The sequence below is a fragment of the Vanellus vanellus genome, assembly GCF_965231255.1.
Source record: "Vanellus vanellus genome assembly, chromosome: 20".
NCBI classification, from domain to species: domain Eukaryota; kingdom Metazoa; phylum Chordata; class Aves; order Charadriiformes; family Charadriidae; genus Vanellus; species Vanellus vanellus.
This window is the reverse complement of record NC_138925.1, coordinates 7,947,697-7,966,053: the sequence shown is the minus strand read 5'-3', so window position 1 is coordinate 7,966,053 and position 18,357 is coordinate 7,947,697. Positions and strand designations below refer to the sequence as shown.

Sequence of the window (18,357 nt, the reverse complement as noted above, 5' to 3'; positions counted from 1 at the left end):
GTCAAATCACTGCAATTTCTAAAGGTTCTATGTGTATATAAGAAATACCTTCTATATATTCTAAGGATTAATTGAATTGTAGATAGCTAAATATTTTTTCTGTGTGTTCCTAGTTCCTACACTGGTCTGAGGAAGGTTTGCCTAAATTTTCTTGCCAGTTATGTTTATCATGTTTTTCTCAGATGAGGATATTTTTGCTGTCTTCTTGAAAACTGCAGTAATGCCTGACAGCACTCCCAAAAAAGAAAATATTAATTATCTGTAATTAGATGGATTAGATAATTTTTTGTAGCTTTATGTAATGTGGTCCTATATTAAAAGCCATGTAAAGATTTTTGTCACTATTTTCAGCTGTCTTTTTTCCCATCCCTAGCAAATGGGGGGGGGGGGGGGGGGGGGGGGGAGGCAAAACCAAAATACTTCTCACTGGAAAGTCCTGCATGCTATCTATCAAAGTAGTTGTGAATATTTTATCAGTTCAGGTATCAGTGGTGATTTTGCTCATCCTTATTACAAAATCAAACTGTATTGAGTATGGGGGACTAAATAAGAAATTTTGCAAGGCTTTCTATATGACTTTCAGAAAGGCAAACACCCACAAGGTTGACATCACTGACAGGAAAGCAATGCATTACTTCTGTGCCTCGTTTTTTCTTCTCTTACAGTAGGCTTAATTACAACAGCGGATGACAGTTATTTTCTTTCTTTGTAAGAAAGAAAAAGATTTTCTGCTTAGCTATTGCAGGTGAGCTGTTAATTCTATACATCTGCATTTACTTACTGCTTTTCTGGCCTTCTTGCCTATCTTGGGCTAGATTTAGGCAACCATCTTAAAAGTCTGTTCAGTAACATGTGCTTTGTGTTCATCCTGACATTTTAGGATTTATTGAAAACTGTCAATAAACACAGGTTATCTAAAGTTATTTGCAAAACCATGAAGTTATTTGACAAGCTGAGTGGATTTTGTTTTATTTTTGTGAAATATTGAAACGACTTTCCAACACTGCTCCAACAAAAGATTATTTTTTTTTTTTTTTTTTTTAATCGTGCACTTCAAAATTGCAATTTAACTTCCATGGAAACTGAAATATATGTCCCCAGTATTAATGGTGTATGCTTTACTGTGAGGACTTTCTCATTGGGACTTCTGTGGTAACACAGGGTATATTTTACTAGACTTCTTTTGCTGAGGGTTACTGAGAAGGCTGTTGAGCTCACAAATGTTTTTGTAGATTATGTGGTATGCTTGTATGTGTCCAGATGTTGTGTCTTGCAAGCTACTGCCTGAGGTGTCGCTGCCCTTTTGTAATTGGTAGGGAATGTGGCTTTCCTCTGGAATTGGAGAAGTTGAGCTGCCCTGGTGTACTCTCTTCTAAAATCAGAACACTTTGTATTCAGTCCAACTGTTTGAACTTTTGGAGGTATTTGAGGGATTTACCAAAACAATTGAGGAATAGGAGGTGAGTCAAAGCTCCAAGGTTAAAAGCATACAGAAGATGGTATGAATGTGCCTTTTTTTGTTGATGCAGAGATCTGAAAAGCTAATGCTCTGTTATCTTCAGTAGTGAAAACTGTAAGACCAGGCAGAAATGTTCACTCCATAAACAGCATTGACCAGAAGTCCCCAAATTTATTTCTTAGTTTATGTACACATTACTAATATTTTCTAGTAAGATCTTTGTGGTGAAAAGTAGTGCAATAAGTCTCATTTTGCCATATATGTAAAGTTCTGTTCCATTTAGGTTTATTTAAATTGTTGAGCTGATACATCTTAGTTGACACCAAGTGGTTCAAGGTATGTGTTGAACATAGCAATGCTTGGATCTCAAAATAAAAAAAGTAAACTTGTGTTTCAGTATAAAATACTGTGACTTATAACTGCCTAATACAAAACTTAGTGTATGTTTTGTTACCAGTAAATGAAGTAATAGTGCTCAACAAAGCAGGCCTATACATGCTTCAGAGTGCTGAGAAGAAATCTGTTTATGGTCCTCTTGGATTTTTTTCTGTTTAGTTCCAAATCTGTTTTCTTCAGATAGCCCAACAATGTGTTTTGAGAGTGGTGGTGGTAATTTTTTATCTTTGTCTAGAAAAACAAAGTAGATGTGATAGTCTGCTGAAACCTTTGGTACTCAAAATAAGATTATACTGTACTAATTAAAGAACTCTCTTTGTTGGAACATATGTCTGATATTCCTGTTGCACATTCTTTGTGAAGTGGTAAAATACGGAAGATACACTGCTGTGTGTTTAACGAAGGTGTTGTCTGTACAAAGATCAAGAACAGTTCGCTTGATGCTTATGGCAATTTGGTTGTGCTTCAGGTTACTAAGTCCTGGATTTCACTACAAGTTTGTCAGATATTATCTGGCTAGTGCCTGAAAATTTACTGTAGAAGTTAACGTACAGTACTTTAGTTAAAAGACTGTATAATAATTAAAGAAAATGAAACAATATTGAACAGGATCAATTTAACAGATTTAAAATCTTGACAAATAGTGTGTATTTAATAGATGCTTGAGAAGTTGAGGGAGTGATTTTTCATGTATGAAAACACAAATATAGAAAGTCTGGGCAGTGAAGTCAAATTGATTAGTTCAACTTTTTTATTCTTATGCCTATAGACAATAGCTGAAGCTTCAGCGTTTCAGGAAATGCTTCTGTTCATCCTGCAGAAAGATTCATTGCTGATGTATGGGGGAGGCAGAACATGTGCAGAACCTGCATTTGGGGCTTTAATATCTGGAAACATCAGTTCACAGGTGGGAGTACTTGGGTATCTGATTGTTCTAAGTCTCTTGTTAGTCTTGAATTTGACATACTACAAATTCGGGCTATCTGAGATTTAATTATGTAATGATTTCGAAAAGAAAAATCTGTATCCTTATAATCAAGAGGAATACGTATCTTGAAGAAAAGAAGAAAACATCTTGAGCACTACAAACTCAGAAACTTTGAAATTGGAATGAAGTTCTTCCAAACATTTTGGAAATCTTAGGCAAGTCCTTAGATGTGAGAAGATGCCCAGTAATCTTCATGTTTGCTTCTAGTCTTGAGTCTTCTCTCTTCCCTTTAACTCGTATTAGAAGATGGAACTGATACTAAATCAGGCATTGGAAATATCACTTTTTGTTTGCTACCCTGGGGATCAAATATAAAGCATTTGAACAGGTTTTCTTGAGATTAGATGTCAAGCTGTATCACCTAGCTAGCTATGACTGCCTGTTTACTTGGATGCATACCATGGAGAATTCAAGATTTGGTTCATTTGGGTTTGTTTTCTCAGTCTAATTCATCCTGTAGTAATTTTTTGGTTCTATATCCTTGCTGTTGTGAACTAAACTCAGAAGGACTCGCTCTGGGGAAGCCAGTTACTGCTGCCCTCTGTTACGAAAGGTGGCATAGACATCTGCTGTTCTGCAGCTGCCTTGCCACTTCACAACTTAGCGTGTTAAGGAAACCAAGGTTGGCAAATAGTTTATTACCATGCACTGTGCTGCAAAACTGACATAGTTCAAATTCTAGTTAAGAGCTCAGCTCTTACAGAAGGTGAAGGAACTTAGAAAAGCAAGCTGAGGTGGAAGCTGGAGTTGGAAACAACAACTGTGTTTCTCCCAAGTCAGAATGTTTAATATTCTGTATAAGGTGGAAGTGCCCTGTCTTCAAAGCTCTCTGCCCTTCTATTTTTAAAGGACCAAGTTGATGTATTGTCTACCACAGTTAGTGTGTTTTCTGTTTTAAAAACAAAATCAAAACCACCCTCTCCTCAAAACCCCACCTTGTTGTGCGAAACTATAGTGTTCAGGGGGTTCAAATAAGCATGAAGCAGTGCTTGTCTAAAGGGGGTGTGCAGAGGGTCAAGGAAATCAGTGCAGAGCCTTAAGAGTTACTGATTTCAACTAACCCTACTGGCTGCTGGCTTTGAAGACTTTGCTTTTTTGACTTCACTTTGCACGTTTGGTTTTTTTTTTCCTAAAGTAGATTGGATTATCTTCTGGTGTTTTAATTTTTGTCTGTCTTAGTTAATTCCCACCCTGGCTTCGAAGCCTAGTAGTACTTTACTTGTTTTCTTTTTATTATATTTCTTATTTATTTTGATCACCTAACCAGACGCATGGTATCTAGAAGAATACAACTACTACTTAAGGACTAATGCCAGAAGTTTTAAGAGAGTTAATGCAGTGCTATGGAAAGATGAACGTCCAAGGGTGAAAGCAAGTATTTCTTGTTGTACCTTTGTGCTTTCTGTTGTGATACTGTCCCAGGATTGTACTTGAAGTTTACCTTTTGTATCAGCATTAAGCATTGTTGCATTGTCTGTTCCCAAACACCGATTCTCAGTCTCATGGCCTCGAGGCCTCCTGCGTTACTCTGCTTTTCAGTCTGTCAGCCTTGCTCTTCTTGTACCTGTTCTTCTGTACCTTCACTTGTTTTGTATCAACAGTGCATATCAAAATACAGCAATTGCTGAGAGGAATCAGTGAGCTACTAGAGGTTGTAAATCATTGCTATCAAAACTAATGGACCTGCTTGCACATTGATTAAAGATGGGTTATGTTGATTGCAGGGCTAGAGAACAAAGTCCTGCTCAGTTTATTTTGGGTAAAGATTAGAGAAGTCGTGCCATATTTTAATCTCTACTGAGTATTCTTTTATCTGCTATATGCATATAATAAGTTTTGTTGATTTTTAAGGTCCACTGAAATATTTTTATCTTCAGATTGGTGTTGGAAAGCAGTTATTTCACGGTGTAGCTTAACTTCTAACAGTGCTCTGTTAATCTCTTACTGAAAGTCAGTGTGCTGTTTGAACACCTAAATTCTTATTTCAATGAAATGTATTTTATTAATTAGCTGAAGCTTGGATAAGTTCTTTAACATTGTTTTAAAGAATGAGTATTTTTCTTTTAGATGATCTCTGAGGCTGTTAGGCACAGTCTGTGTAACAGAGGCACAAAGAGAGCGGGCGGTTTGTTTAAATGTCTACCATATTTTCATTGAGGCAGTATGTGATAGTTATAGTCAGAAGGTAGTTATCAGGACTTGTCCAGCCTGTCCCTAAGATAGGGTACCTTTGTTGCTTCTACTGGATTTTTATATTATTATTTTTATAAAAGCTTAATACAATAAAGCTTGCTTACTTTCTTAGGGTCATTCTAAGTGAGAGCAGAAAGACAAAACCATGTTACTGAAGTACTCTTTCAGGATTCGATCCTAACAATGCAAAGCATTTTGGCTGGAAGTCTTGATCCATGTGGTAAAGCACAATTCAGGTTTGATGGAATATAATTTATCTTACTGCTTCTGGAAACACAGTGTTTTTCATTAGTGTTTTGAGGGCCTTAGTGCAGTGAGACGTGTAAGCATGTGAGTATCTCAAAGTCATGCATGGATGAGGGGGATGCTTTTCAAAAGCAAAATCATCCATAAAAGACCAACTCGTATCTGTAAATGTCTCCCTTAGCTCAAGAACAAGGGTATGTTGATTTGATTGGCTGTTTCTTCTAATTTTAAATGGTTTGAATTTTAAGGATGTAAAAAGTAGTATTGCTAAACGTAGCATTCTGAAAGTTAGTTGTATTTTTTAAAAGGGTGTAAATAGGAGGCAGCTGATTCTTCGTTGACTCTTTTCTAGCTGGCATATGTAGAATGAAATGGATGATTAAGCTTCTGTTGATAAAATAGTTGAGTTGAAATTTATGGAAATACAAAATACAATAAGGAATTTCTACTAACTTTCTGGGCTTATGCATGTACATGGTCTTACTGAACTTCTTGTCTAATTTTGCTGTTTCTGTTTTTTGTACTGCAAATAGGTGATAACATAGGCCACTTCCTCCACTAATATAATAAATATTGTAGTGAAGATCTTAATGTACCTACTGATGTTACTGTAATGGTAATATCTGAAACAATACATGATCCTTAACAAGGTTGAGAAGATCATCCCAACATGGATGTGTTGGCAAACAGAGCTGAGAGAAATATCACTCAGGGTTTTGGAAAATACTTGTTCTTCTCTTACACTTTAACCCCCAGACAGTGGCAGTTGATGCACCTGATGGATTTTATTGTAATCTTCAGGATTTTGGTAACAGGAGGTGGTGTAATTGCCTACCTCTGTGCCAGGCTTTGCGTCTAGCCATTCATTTGCTTGTGAATTCAGTGCAACATGATCCAGCCACATGCTGTGCTCTCCTTAGCACCCACTGTGAATTATTTGGCGAAAGTTTGAGCAGAACATCATCATGATAGAGGAAATACATTAATCTTTGTGAGGACTTCTTGAACACGTTTAAATCATAGAAAATGAACTGAAATCCTACTGGAAAACTGGTATACCCAAAAGTGACTTCTAGAAAAACAATCTTTGGAAGCTTCCTGAGCATTGGCAAGAATTATATTTCTTAATAGGATTGCAACTTACTGTAGGCATGTTCTTAAATTGTGGATTACAGACTTGTTTTGATACCTGTATAAATGTGTTTCGAATGTTGACTTTTACTAAAAAGAAACAAGTATACATAATTGTGTAATGTGTTTTCATTTGCTATGATTCTGTCACTGATTTGTCACACTGGGATGATGTGCAAACTGGTTCTACAACAGTGTGCTTCCATTTCTAGCTTCTAGGAGAAAACGCACTGTTTATAGCTTGCATTCTGAACTGCCCTAAACCTGCCACCTATAGATTCAGCTGATCTAGGTGAGAGACTACACACTTCCGAAAAAGATAACGTCCTGATACTGTGGCATTACTTTAGGTCCCCTGGAGAAGAAATAATGGATTTCTTGTTTTGTTTCTGGGAGATTTTTTTGCATAATTTTGTTCAACTTCTCTGCAAGCACATTGCTGTTCAGACTTCAAACGCCAGGCAACCTTCCTATATCTGCCTGATTTGTGCAATTGTTTTACCCTTGTTTTTGCTTTTTTTCCCCTCTTTTGCCTCCTTAACACTTCTAAATCCAAACCATGAAACTGTTCTTGTTATTAGCAGCTTTCCAAATAACTCCTGCTATGCGTGTTTTTTTTCCTCTTTAGTAAAGGTCTTAAAAATGCTAAGATGCTAAAGGACTTATGTAAAAAAATGTATTTCCTCAAGAAATTACCAAAAGTAACTTTAGCACAATTCCAAGGGGATATAAATAGTTACTCTGGTTTAAAAATAATAATAAAAAAAAAAATGGAAGGAACAATGTTATCTGGACAAATGGCATAAAGCCTACTTGATTCATATTAGTGGGCCTGAGAAAGTAACGAAAACCATTTTGTTTTGTCTCTTCCAGTTAAAGTGCAAAGTGGCTTGTTTTTTTTAGCCTAGTAAGACCTAGGTTTTGTTTCTGCAGCTCATAAATGGTTGTGTGTTACCAAGCAGGTGTTTGGATCCAGCAATACATTACATATTCTTACCTTTGTAACTACTTCTCTGTTCATGACAATAATTTTAAATAGTGAGAAATATGGTATGTGTCAATGGTGTTAGTATTAAAGTAGGACTGTGTTTTCCCTATTGTGCATGTGCTCTGCCCTGCTCAGGTAAACAGAGATTCTGGTCAGTTTACAAATGAAGTAAAAATGCCAGTGAAAACTGGAGGTTATTGATAAAAAGAGTTGAAGGAAGCAATGAAAGATAACAATTGAAGTAAGAAACAACTGTTCAGTTACTGTAAGGCTCTGGAGATAGAAGCATCTAGTAATAAATGCTTAGTCATTTCTGTGTTGGTTAATTAATTGTAATATATTCTCCTTTGATGCTGCCTGGGTTTTGTTTTTCAGTCTGAAGGGACATGTCTGGTAGTATGTGACAACAAAATTGCTTGGTTTTGGCTAAGGGGATACTTTATGAACTGCCAACTTTCAGTAACTTATTTTTCCGATAACTGTAGCTAGAAATCAATGTACAAGAAGGTTCTAAGTTTTCCTGACTTACTGTGGGTTTTGTTTTTTTTTTTTTTTCTTTAAATGTAAGATCAGGAAAGAAGATGGCCAAAAAACATCACTGGCCAGTTTGATAAAACTGATGCAGTTTATCAATAGATGTGTTGCTCTTCAGAAGGAGCAGCTGCATATAGATAATTTTGAACAAAGGAATAAAAACTAGAGTATCGGCTTTTGACATTCTTAATAAATAAAACTTGTTGAAAACGGATACTAAATATCAGTAATTTTTGTTCTTAAAATAAGATTTTTTTTTTTAATAATGCACATAGCTTGCAGATTAATTTAGAAAGGATTAATGAAGTGACCTGTTACAGTCCAGATTTTTATGCTTAAATATTGCATCAGTTTGACTTATTTTTTTTTAAATGTAGGTCATGGGATTAACATCAGGAAATGTGAGTATTTTGGCAACATAGTGGATGCTGTCTTCTATTCGCTGTTGGTGGCAGAAGGAGATGGGCCACTTCACTACAGAGCTGTTTATTGCAAGCATGTGTCCCTGCCATGATCCTAAGCATTGTTGTCTGCTGATTAGTATTCTATTTTGGGAAAGTGGTAAACTATCCAAAAGGTTTATTTTCAAATGCTTGTTAAACATAGGGAGTGATGAGTCCTCAGGTCTTACAAAACCAAGGCATGCAAGCAAATCTGATGGATTATGCAAAGCACATACAGCTAGAGTTTGGTGAGTTTCAGTAGATGTTGTGTTGCTTTACTTTGTGGTAATAACCTCTGGCACATTGAGGAATTTGCACGTAGAAGTTAACTTTTTTTTGTGAATTATTCTGTAACATTTTTTGAGGAGACAAAAATGCAGTGTTTCTTTGAGACAGTAATTCAAATTTGGGACTCTGAGTGTGAAACTCTTACTGAATTCAGGCTTTGCAAGCTTTCTAGATTTGTTGATATCTGGCTTCTCCCCTGAATTTTCTGAAATGAAACTTAATTTTTCTTTTTTTCTGAGTACTAGCAGCTGGTTTTTTTTGTTTGTGGGTTTCTGAAATGCTAAAACTGCTGTCCTCGCTGCTTACTTGAAGGCAGTTTGATGGAAGGCCACGTTGCCTGGTCAGAAGCTATTTCATATAGATCACCGTTGTATGTGCTGTTTTGCGTGAATAAGATTACAGGATGAAGGAATGTAGCTGGAACTCTGGAAGGTCCTAGAACTAACCTTTATTCTTTAGCCAGCAATTTTTCTGTGTTCTGTGACAGCCGTGAGAACATTATTTTCCTAATGCAGTCTTCTAGATACGTCAAGCAGAGTAGAAAAAGTGCACAAATTTCTTGAGGAGGAAAGCATTGCCGGATTTCTACTACTAGAGATGGGGGGAGGGAGGGGAAGGACGTCACTTGTAATCTTAAAGACCACAGCTCCTAATAGGGCTGCAACTTTATACTATTAAGTCACAAATGAAGCTTGAATGTATTTTCCTCAAAATCTTGTGCATAGGAAGCAGGTGAAGCACTTCATTTACCAGAAAAACTTGTCTTTCGACAGTGCAAACACAACAAAATTAATTTTTTTTGGAATCTTGCCTTACCAGGTGTTCTGCAGATTTTTTTAACGCACAAAATCTCTTAAGCATTTACATCGGTGACCCTTGTAGAAAGCTGCCTAGTTAAAATGCGACCTGTAATTCAAGAATTGAGCTATATGTAATAAATGAGGCATTTGTGAAATCGGTTCGTTCAGTTACAGGTATTTTTGGCTTGTGCAATTATTATTTTGTATTTGCACGCTATATTGAAAATGGAAATTTATTAGTTCTTTAACCAGCTAATGTAACTTGCATAATAAGCATTACCACTTGCCAACCTGGTATTTGCTTGTTTTGTGTGTACTTCACACTAATATATGGAAAAATGTCTACCGAGCACAATGACTGCTTCAGCTGGAAACTTGGCAATTCTTCAACAGCAGAAGAAGCCAATACCTCCCACAGAAATGGTCCAGCCATGCTAGCCTTCGACTACAGAAGTGTTTTCAGTAAGTTTTCGAAGAACTTATACAATCTAGCATTGTCCCTCGTAGGGTAATTTGGTCTGCAAACCTGTTAGTAAGGTATGGCTTGCTTTTCAAAGCTTATGTGCTTGGAAATTATAGACACAGCAGATGATTCCCAGAAAGAAGGCATCAAATAAATGTGAAAGGGTTGTATCCATTCACTTGAGCATATTTAGATTTATGAATTTGTAATTATTGTTTTATACTTATATAGGCTGTCCTTCAAAGCTGCTGTTGTAGGAGGTGACAGCAAAGGCTAGGCTCTCTGGAATACAGGTTTGTACTCAGCAAGAAAAGTCTGAACTAGAATTAACTCTTGGAGGAGCACATACATATGCAGATATCAAAACATCCTTCAATATCCAGCTGTCTGATAGAACTGTTTGTGTTGGTAGTTAGGACCAAGCCATCAAACTGAGGATAGGTGGTTGGGTTTTTTGTATACAGAATCGTCTTGAAACATAGCTTTCAATTTCAGACTTCTAATTACTGTTGCCTGGTGGCATAATTGGAATTTCACGTTGTTGGCAGTGATTTGGAAAGGTCGTGTAATCTCTTGGGCATCAAGATACTGTTCTGTGATAATAATCAATCAGCTATGTAGACTGTAAGAAATAATTTTAATAAACTAACTTGCAATTCCCAGTTTCACAGACGTTGTCCCTACTGTGTAGTTGATACGTTAGAGTGGTGGTAAGTGATGGGTACCTGAACAGGAGCATCTGCATGCTAAATTAGTAACTGCCTGCCTACATACAGCTGTCCTTGCTGGGTGTAGGATGCATCCCATTCAGATGGGTGCATGTTGGTAAGGAAGATATACCAGCGCAGCAGAGTAACTTAATTTGAAATTGTTGTTTTGCCTAATAGTGATATTGATATTAGCAAGTAGGTTTTTGGTTTTGTCTTTTTTTCCCCTTCAGTGAAATCATCTCTGGTTGAGTGCCTTGCGTAAAACAACCTTACGTGCCGCTCTTGCAGGAGGATGTGTTATGCAAGAAATTTTTAAGATTCAAGTGGTCTAATGGTCCTGGAAGCTAGTTTTTACTAGTGTTGATTGAGATCTGTTTTAAACTATGTTGATAAAGCCACTCAAAATACATGTCTATACAGAAGACTGCACATTGATAAAATCCCCCTCTGAGCCTTCTTCAGGCTGAACATGTCTCTCGCCCTCTCCTCGTATGAGAGACGCTCCAGTCCCTTCATCATCTTCATGGCCCTTTGCTGGACTCTCTCCAGTAGCTCCATGTCTCTCTTACACAGGGGAGCCCAGAACTGGACAGAGGACTCCAGGTGTGGCCTCACCAGTGCTGAGGCAAGGATCACCTCCCATGGCCTGCTGGCAGTGCTCTTCCCAACGCAGCGCTGGGTGCTGTTGGCTGTCTTTGCCACAAGGCAGCATTGGTGCCTCACGTTCAGCTTGCAGTCAGCCAGGGGCCTCAAAACATGAAGTGGTGCACCTCTCGTGGGGACTGGTTTGGGGTGGGATCCCTCCTGCAGCTGCGCTGGAGATCTCCCTGCTAAAGAGGACTTGGTGTCGCCTGTGCTCTGTCCGTGTCCCTACAGCAGGGGCAGCTGCATACAAGGCCTGGCCAAACCTTGTGCCAGGGCTCAGCCAAACCCTGGGTGGGGAGGTGCCTTGTCTGATGTGCCGTGTCATGCATGGAAGCTGGAAAGCTTTTGCTGCAAAATGCCAAATATTGGCCTTGGCATCTAGTCAACGTATGTGTAAAGCAGTCTAAAGAAGGTGTGCAGGTGGAATTAACATCCAGAATATTTGGGTTTTAAGTCTGTCATTGAATCCATAGGTCGAGAAGAAAAGTGTGTTTACGCAGCTAATGGCTTTGGAGAGGGCTACAGTGAATGTATTTAATCTTCTTAGGAAGTTGCTTAACTTTGGAGGGTTGTTCAGATTTGCAATGATGTTACAGTAAAATACTTCTAAATGCTTTACCTACTCTTCAAAGTCCCTTTTCTCCCCTTCTTCCCTCTTTTCTTCCCTCCTTTCACTGACCTCATGAAAAAAATTGTAGTCTCTTCTGCAGAAGTCTTCTTCGTGTGAAGACTTGTATTCTGGTGGATGTTGGAGTTCAGAGAAGTTTTTAGGCTCCTTTGTCACCTCAGTGTAACTACAATAACCTTAAAGGAAAAAGAATATTAGTCTGACAGCAGTTAGTAAGTACCTGTAGTAGGGAAGCTTTATGCAGAAACAGTGATGCCTTTGCCTTCTGGAGTTACTCTTAGTTTTGGGTCCAAACTGGTGTGCTGCTTTACTCGGAGCAGAAGGCTGTGGGAACGTGGGGACACCAACTGTGTGCAGGGCTGGCTGCCCTCCAGGTGCTTTGGTAGAATGGTTTAACCACTTGAACCATGCTTAAAGTATTCTGTGGTACTTTTTGTTCCCTCTTGTTTTAGAAACCCAGTTCTCGATGTTGAGACCCTCCAGCTCTCAGCCAGGCAGGGTGATGAGGGCTGACTAAGGCAGAGTGTATGAAGGTTGTTAGAAGAACTCTTTCTTTGCTGAGCCGGTACTGTGGTGCCATGAATGAGTTGGCCTGTAATTTTCATGTTGCTTTTACCAGGCTACATTTTAGCTAAAAACAGAAGCTTGTGGCAATGCAGATCTCTTTTCTTAAGTAGCTTGTCTACTTCTGTTCTTAAATGAGCTCCGTTTTTAATGTAGAATTGAAAATATCTCAGTTGCCAGGACTGCATTTTGCAGGCATCGCAGGATGCTTTCAGCATACCGAACTGAAAATTTAACCCGGTTTGAAAAATATACTAAACTTTATGGAAAATTTTGCTGTTATGCTTCCTTACTCTTCTTGCAGGCTGGTTAAAGTAGCTTTTTTTGTTTTGTTTTTGTTTTTCTTTTTTGCAGAAGGCATATGAAATCTGCAACACCTCTCCTGCATTAATGAGGGTGCAGCACAGGACAATAATGGTGTGTGTTTTGGCCTTTGCTATTGTGTATTCTGTGTGCTGTTAGTGTTCCGGCATAATTTTACTTGTTTACATTTCAGGTAATTCTTTTGGAATTTCATTAGATTTCGTTATCTCTGCAGTGGGGGCAAATTTTTCTGTAAAGACTTCTGAAAGTTTGAATATAGCTGATCTTTTTTCAGAACTTAAAATGGTCATGTCGTGTTTGTGTCTTCGGGGGGGAGGGGGGGGGTTTGGAGTTTGGCCTCTAAGTGTGAGTTACTGTTTTATGTCTAAAAGTGTGTTGTTCTGGCAGTAACAATCAAAACTGCTTACACTGTGATGGTTTCGTAATCACAGTATTAAACTGTTCATCTATAAATGAGCTTGGATGAGGATGACCCATATCCTAAGTAGCTTAACCTCCATACTAGACACTGAAGTGGCTTGTAAATTTTCCAGCTAATAGTGAACTGTAAAATCAGAAAGATACATTGCATGTAAGCATTTCAGTTTAAAGTATATGAAGTTGTAGACTGGCTTTCTGATTTAAGATTATTTTGCTTCAGTACGTTCTTGCTTTGTGTTTAGAATAATCTTCCACTGTCCTGATGCAGAGGCTTTGAAGATGTACTCGGGTGTCCACGGACATCACCCATAGCCCTTGTCTTGCTGTGTGGTAGAGACAGATCGCAGATGTTTTGAATGTATAAGCGGTTGTCAGTGTTTCAAATCTTGGGGTGACCTATAATTATTTGTGCTGCCAGAGGGGAAAAAAAAAAATTGTTCTGCAATTTCTTACAAGGAATTTTTTCACCTTGCTACAAAGTCAATTTGTGTGTTAAATCATTTCAGTCCTCCAGACTGCAAGTGTGTGAGTTACTTAATGTGTCAATTTCTACTTTTTAATCTGTTTGGTGATTAGAAGTCATAACTCTTCTAGAAGAGTGTTGTGCTCTCACTTGAGCTCTTTAGTAGGAGGTTTATGTAACTTCTTTTGATAAAATAGATATCTTGATATTTAACTGTGCTTAGAAAGCAAGCATACCTCAAGAACAGTATTGAGCAGAAATAATTTCAATGCTTTGAAAATGCAGATTTGGGGGGGGCACTTCATAGTGCAGTGAAAATTGGTCTTGTATGAGTGAGAGAATGTTTTGCTACAATCCTAAACTCTCTAATAGTATGGACTTCTGTATTGCTAGGGGAGGAGAATTGATGATCTGAGGATTGCAAGAGTGTTTTTGCAAAAAGAATGTTAAAAGCTTCTTGACATGAGTGAGTCTTTTGGTTATGTTAGTATTATTAAAGCAATGCCCGTTTCCTTCATGAAAGACAAGCCGGCTGTTTTAAGTTAGCTAACAAAAAATAGTATGTGCTTTGATAGTATTTTAATTTCTGCTAGATTTGTTAAGAAATTGGTGTTATTTCTTGATATTGTACTAATTCTGGTTTTGGTGTGTTGTTTTTCTTTTTCTAGAATTTACATGTTTGACAGCAGAAGTTGGCTTTCTACTGCAGTGAGAGAAAACGTAAGTAGAGAAATAAGGTAATTGCTTTTTTATAATGCTTGAGAAACTCATACTATTTTTAAAAGGTGGTTAACTTCAGGTTTTCAGCCATTAATCTGTGCAGGCCTAAAGTGCCTGTTTTCTACTTTAGCATGTGCATTCTTATGTCAACAGGAAGGATTTTAAAATGGCCAGGAAACCTGCTAAATAATAGATGTTAGTGCCTGCCTTCTTTCAGAAATAGAACTGGCAAAGCAGAGGGAGACCATAGATGAAACTGTTTCATCTCAGTGGGGCAGGGAACTGTAATAAATAAAATGATGAGAATAGTTATTCTCTCATGAATGAAAAATTACTTGTCGGCCATGTTTGACAAAAGAAGGCCAAATTTCTTTTGAGCAAAGTGGCTCTTGTCAGAATGTTCTTTTCAATGTGTCAGTATTATTTAAACAGAACCTAAAACTTTCAGAGTTTATATTCTGTGTAATCTTAATGATTACTAATATTCTTGGAACAGTGAAACCTTCGTTACCTTCCGGACTAGAACTTTAAATGGTTCTGCCTTTTGTGAAGCCCCTTAGGCTGTGAGGAACGTACTAGTTAGCTGTGTGTTGTGCAGAAAGTATTTCCTCAGTGAAATTTGTTACTTCCAATTCTTAGATATTGACCTGTTTTTCAAAAAGCAAGCATCAAGGTGTTCCCCATTTCTTTCTCTAAACCTGTCTTCTGAGGTGTTCTCTAATCAGTTACCTTGGTCAACCCCAGTAACTGAAACAGTGTTCCCAGTGTAGACAAACCATTGCTTTTACTCAGTGGCACGATATTTTCAGTATTTTCTGCCCTATTTTCTATATAACCTTTTGTTTTAACCACGGCTGGGTATTAAGCTAATGTCTTTGAGCTATTCAGTGCGTGTTCTAGAGGGTTGGTTTTTTCCCTTCAAATAAAGTATGTATTGCAGAAGCTTGTGTGATTCTATACATTTCTTATGTTGTGTTCCTGTATACCTTTTCTATGATTTCTTACTTCTAAAATTACCTATACCTTTTTTGTGTGTACTTTCAGGATCAGAAGGCACCCCTGAATTTTTTGTCTTTTATTTTAGATCATGTAAATGGGATGGAGAACACCTCAAATTTGTTCCAGAAGCAATTCTGATCTTTCTTACTGTGGTTTCTATTGAATAAAATTCAAATAGGAATCGATATGTACTTCCAATTAAATAACAAAAAAAACCTCAGCTTTTCAAAGCCAATATGGTGTCAAAACACTGGAACTAACAGTGGATTGTGTATAATTCCTTTGTCATTGTGAAAATGTACAAGCTGCTGTGCATGTTGCTAATAGGATTTATGGTATCTAATAGATTAGCACAGCTTCATTTAATCAGATGACCTGCTATGAGACTGTCTGGTAGGCATAACATGAACTCATTATTAAGGCTGTAAAGTTTTGGCTCTGGTTTCGCAAATGATGTGTTTTGCTTTTCTTCTGGCTGTTTCGTACATATTGGAGTGATGCGTATTAGCAGGAAAGATGTTGAGGGAACAAATATCAGACAGCCTACTCATTTGGGAGAAAGGTGATTTGGCTGACCTTATGAGATTACTGTACTTGGGTAATAACACTAACAATATAACTTTAAACCCTCGGTGTTACCAGACTTTGCATCAACAGTGGCTTGCTGGGATTACCTTACTTTTTGGTAGTAGTAATGTGTAGTAAAAATACCTTGTAGCAAACAAAGTTTGGCCATCAAAGGATAGATAGAAGTTGTAAATATTTGACTTGATAGCTGTGATTTCAAATCTGTGTTCTCTTCTTTTCATCTGTAGAGATTAATCACAGGACAAGCTATTTAGGAGAGGATGGAAGACTCCATCCTCTTTTTTTTTTTTTTTTTTTTTTTTATAGGAGTGGTGTGAGAAAATGAAATAACAAACTATTTAGTAAGCATTGCCTCATTGCTATTAGCAGGTAATTTTAGAGAGGAATCGTATTTAATCCAAGAATATATGTTTGGATGAGTTGTATTCAACTCTTCCCATTTCTCTTACAACGAAGGCAAGCATAAGTCTACATATAAATGTGGTGGTATTAATGATACCTTGGTTTCAGTAAGTGGACTTAATTGGATAAACAGCTTGAGCTCTGGAAAGGACATTAAAGTTGTAACAGTGAAATGAGTGAATTTGAGTTCTTCCTTAGTCTTTGAATTGTTCTGTCACTGTTTTCTGAGTAGTGAGCTTTACCTTTAAATTTGAATTATTTTACTGGGATCCTAAGTATATCTCCATTTGCAGGAAGCATGTGAAAGTTTTGTAGATGTCATAAGGCTTTCTATTCAGTTCCAAGATTCTGTGCAGTTATTCAACATATAATTAACTGCCTGGACACATAAAACTTTCCTCTTACATAGGAATATAGCTCATGTAGCTTAGAGAAAAACAAACCCATAAGTTGTTTTTTGAGATGAGTGACATGATAAATCCTTTTGACATAGTTGAATTGTGAAGCTTTATAATGTATGGAAAGTAACAAATTGGGTGAAGCCGATACTTGATTTTGCTGTGTGGGGAAGCAGAGGAACAAAGTGACTCTTCTATGAAGAGATTAGATGCTTGGGTCATTCGGAGTAGTGAAGAATAGTAAACTGCCTTGCAAGTACGCATATTGTTGTCCCTAAGCAAGAGGAGAATTATCTGCAAGGTATACTTGTCAACAAGATTAAGGGGAATTAGGCTTAGAGCAGAGACACTTAAGCACTTCAGCCTCTGGAAAGGTCTTGAGTGAGTTCAGCAAAGTGAATGTGTTATTCTTGAGAAGCCTGCCTTCAAGAACACAGTAACATATTCAAAAGAAAGTGAGGTAAGCACGAGTTTGGCTGCTACCTATTTCTTCACAGCTATGGTAATAATTTGGAAAAAAGGAGTGTGGAACTTGAGTAGTGACTTTTTACATGAGGTTTGCTTGATTTAGAAATTTAGTAACTTCTTTCAAAACCCTAGAAATAGAAGAAACTGTAAGCTTGATACAGACGATGCTTCTAGAAGCCTTCTTTTAAAATGAGGTTAAATGCCTTTAGAACATGCCGAGAAACAAAAATCTGTTTCATGATATTAAATCGTGCTAGTTTGTGATGAACATAGATCATATATTGAACAGTCTCTGCTTGTTACTTCTGTGTCTGTAATATGAATAAATCTGTATAAAAACTTCCTATGTATCAAGAGTGAGAATAGAAAAAAATATTTGTTTTCCCATACATTTTCCTGACCTTAGGTGGTGTTCTTGCTCTTTTAAAGATTTTATTTTATTTTTAATGCTAGATACTAGTATGGTCTGCTGACTTACAGTATAGCTGAAAGGTACACAAGAGGATGGAACTCTTCCCCGCCCCTCGGGTCTCATTTCTGCCATAAATCTAATTGCCTAAGACTTAGTGTAAAAGAAATAGAAGAATAGTCAAGTTGGTTGGCTGGTTGTCCCATAAATTTTAGTCTGCCTCAGACAACTCCTATATTTTAATGCCCTTGGCTTCATTAGGATTTTTGTTTCCTGAGTGTTAGTGAGTTCAGCCATGTTGGCAGGAATTAGAACTTCCTGTTGATGTTGAAACAACAAAGACTACAAAGGGAACGTGGAAATCTGGTTTAAACAATTCCTATGGATGCGGTCAGAAATGCAGTTTGGAGTTTGGAGTTGCTTGGAATGCATAGGGACTAACTTGTAACTCTAAAAGTGTATCTGACTTCAAGATATGAACTTACGTGTATATATGATGTTACAGATGGAAAAGACATCAAGGGTTGTATGCGTTCAGCTACTAATTGTCATGCAGTGCATATTGAAACAAGTCCTATCTACCAAGTGACTGAAGGTCAACATCCATAGAAGCTACTTTAACAATAGTAGTTGTTGAGTTCCTTGAGCTCCTTGCTGCCCATGATAATAGAGACGGTATCTTGCATGTAG

The 18,357-nt window shown here is 37.4% G+C and overlaps 1 protein-coding gene across 4 annotated transcripts in view; it reads left to right on the top strand.

Annotated features, from left to right (window-relative positions):
• GNB1 (G protein subunit beta 1) overlaps nt 1–18,357 on the top strand; it is a 46,529-nt gene that overhangs the window by 7,261 nt on the left and 20,911 nt on the right. For 2 of the 4 annotated variants that reach the window (XM_082493710.1, XM_082493707.1), the window contains exons 2-3: nt 12,831–12,893; nt 14,352–14,403. The gene's annotated coding sequence lies outside the window, so the exon portion shown is untranslated. The remainder of the gene's footprint in view (nt 1–12,830; nt 12,894–14,351; nt 14,404–18,357) is intronic. The other 2 variants (XM_082493708.1, XM_082493709.1) reach the window with 1 other exon arrangement.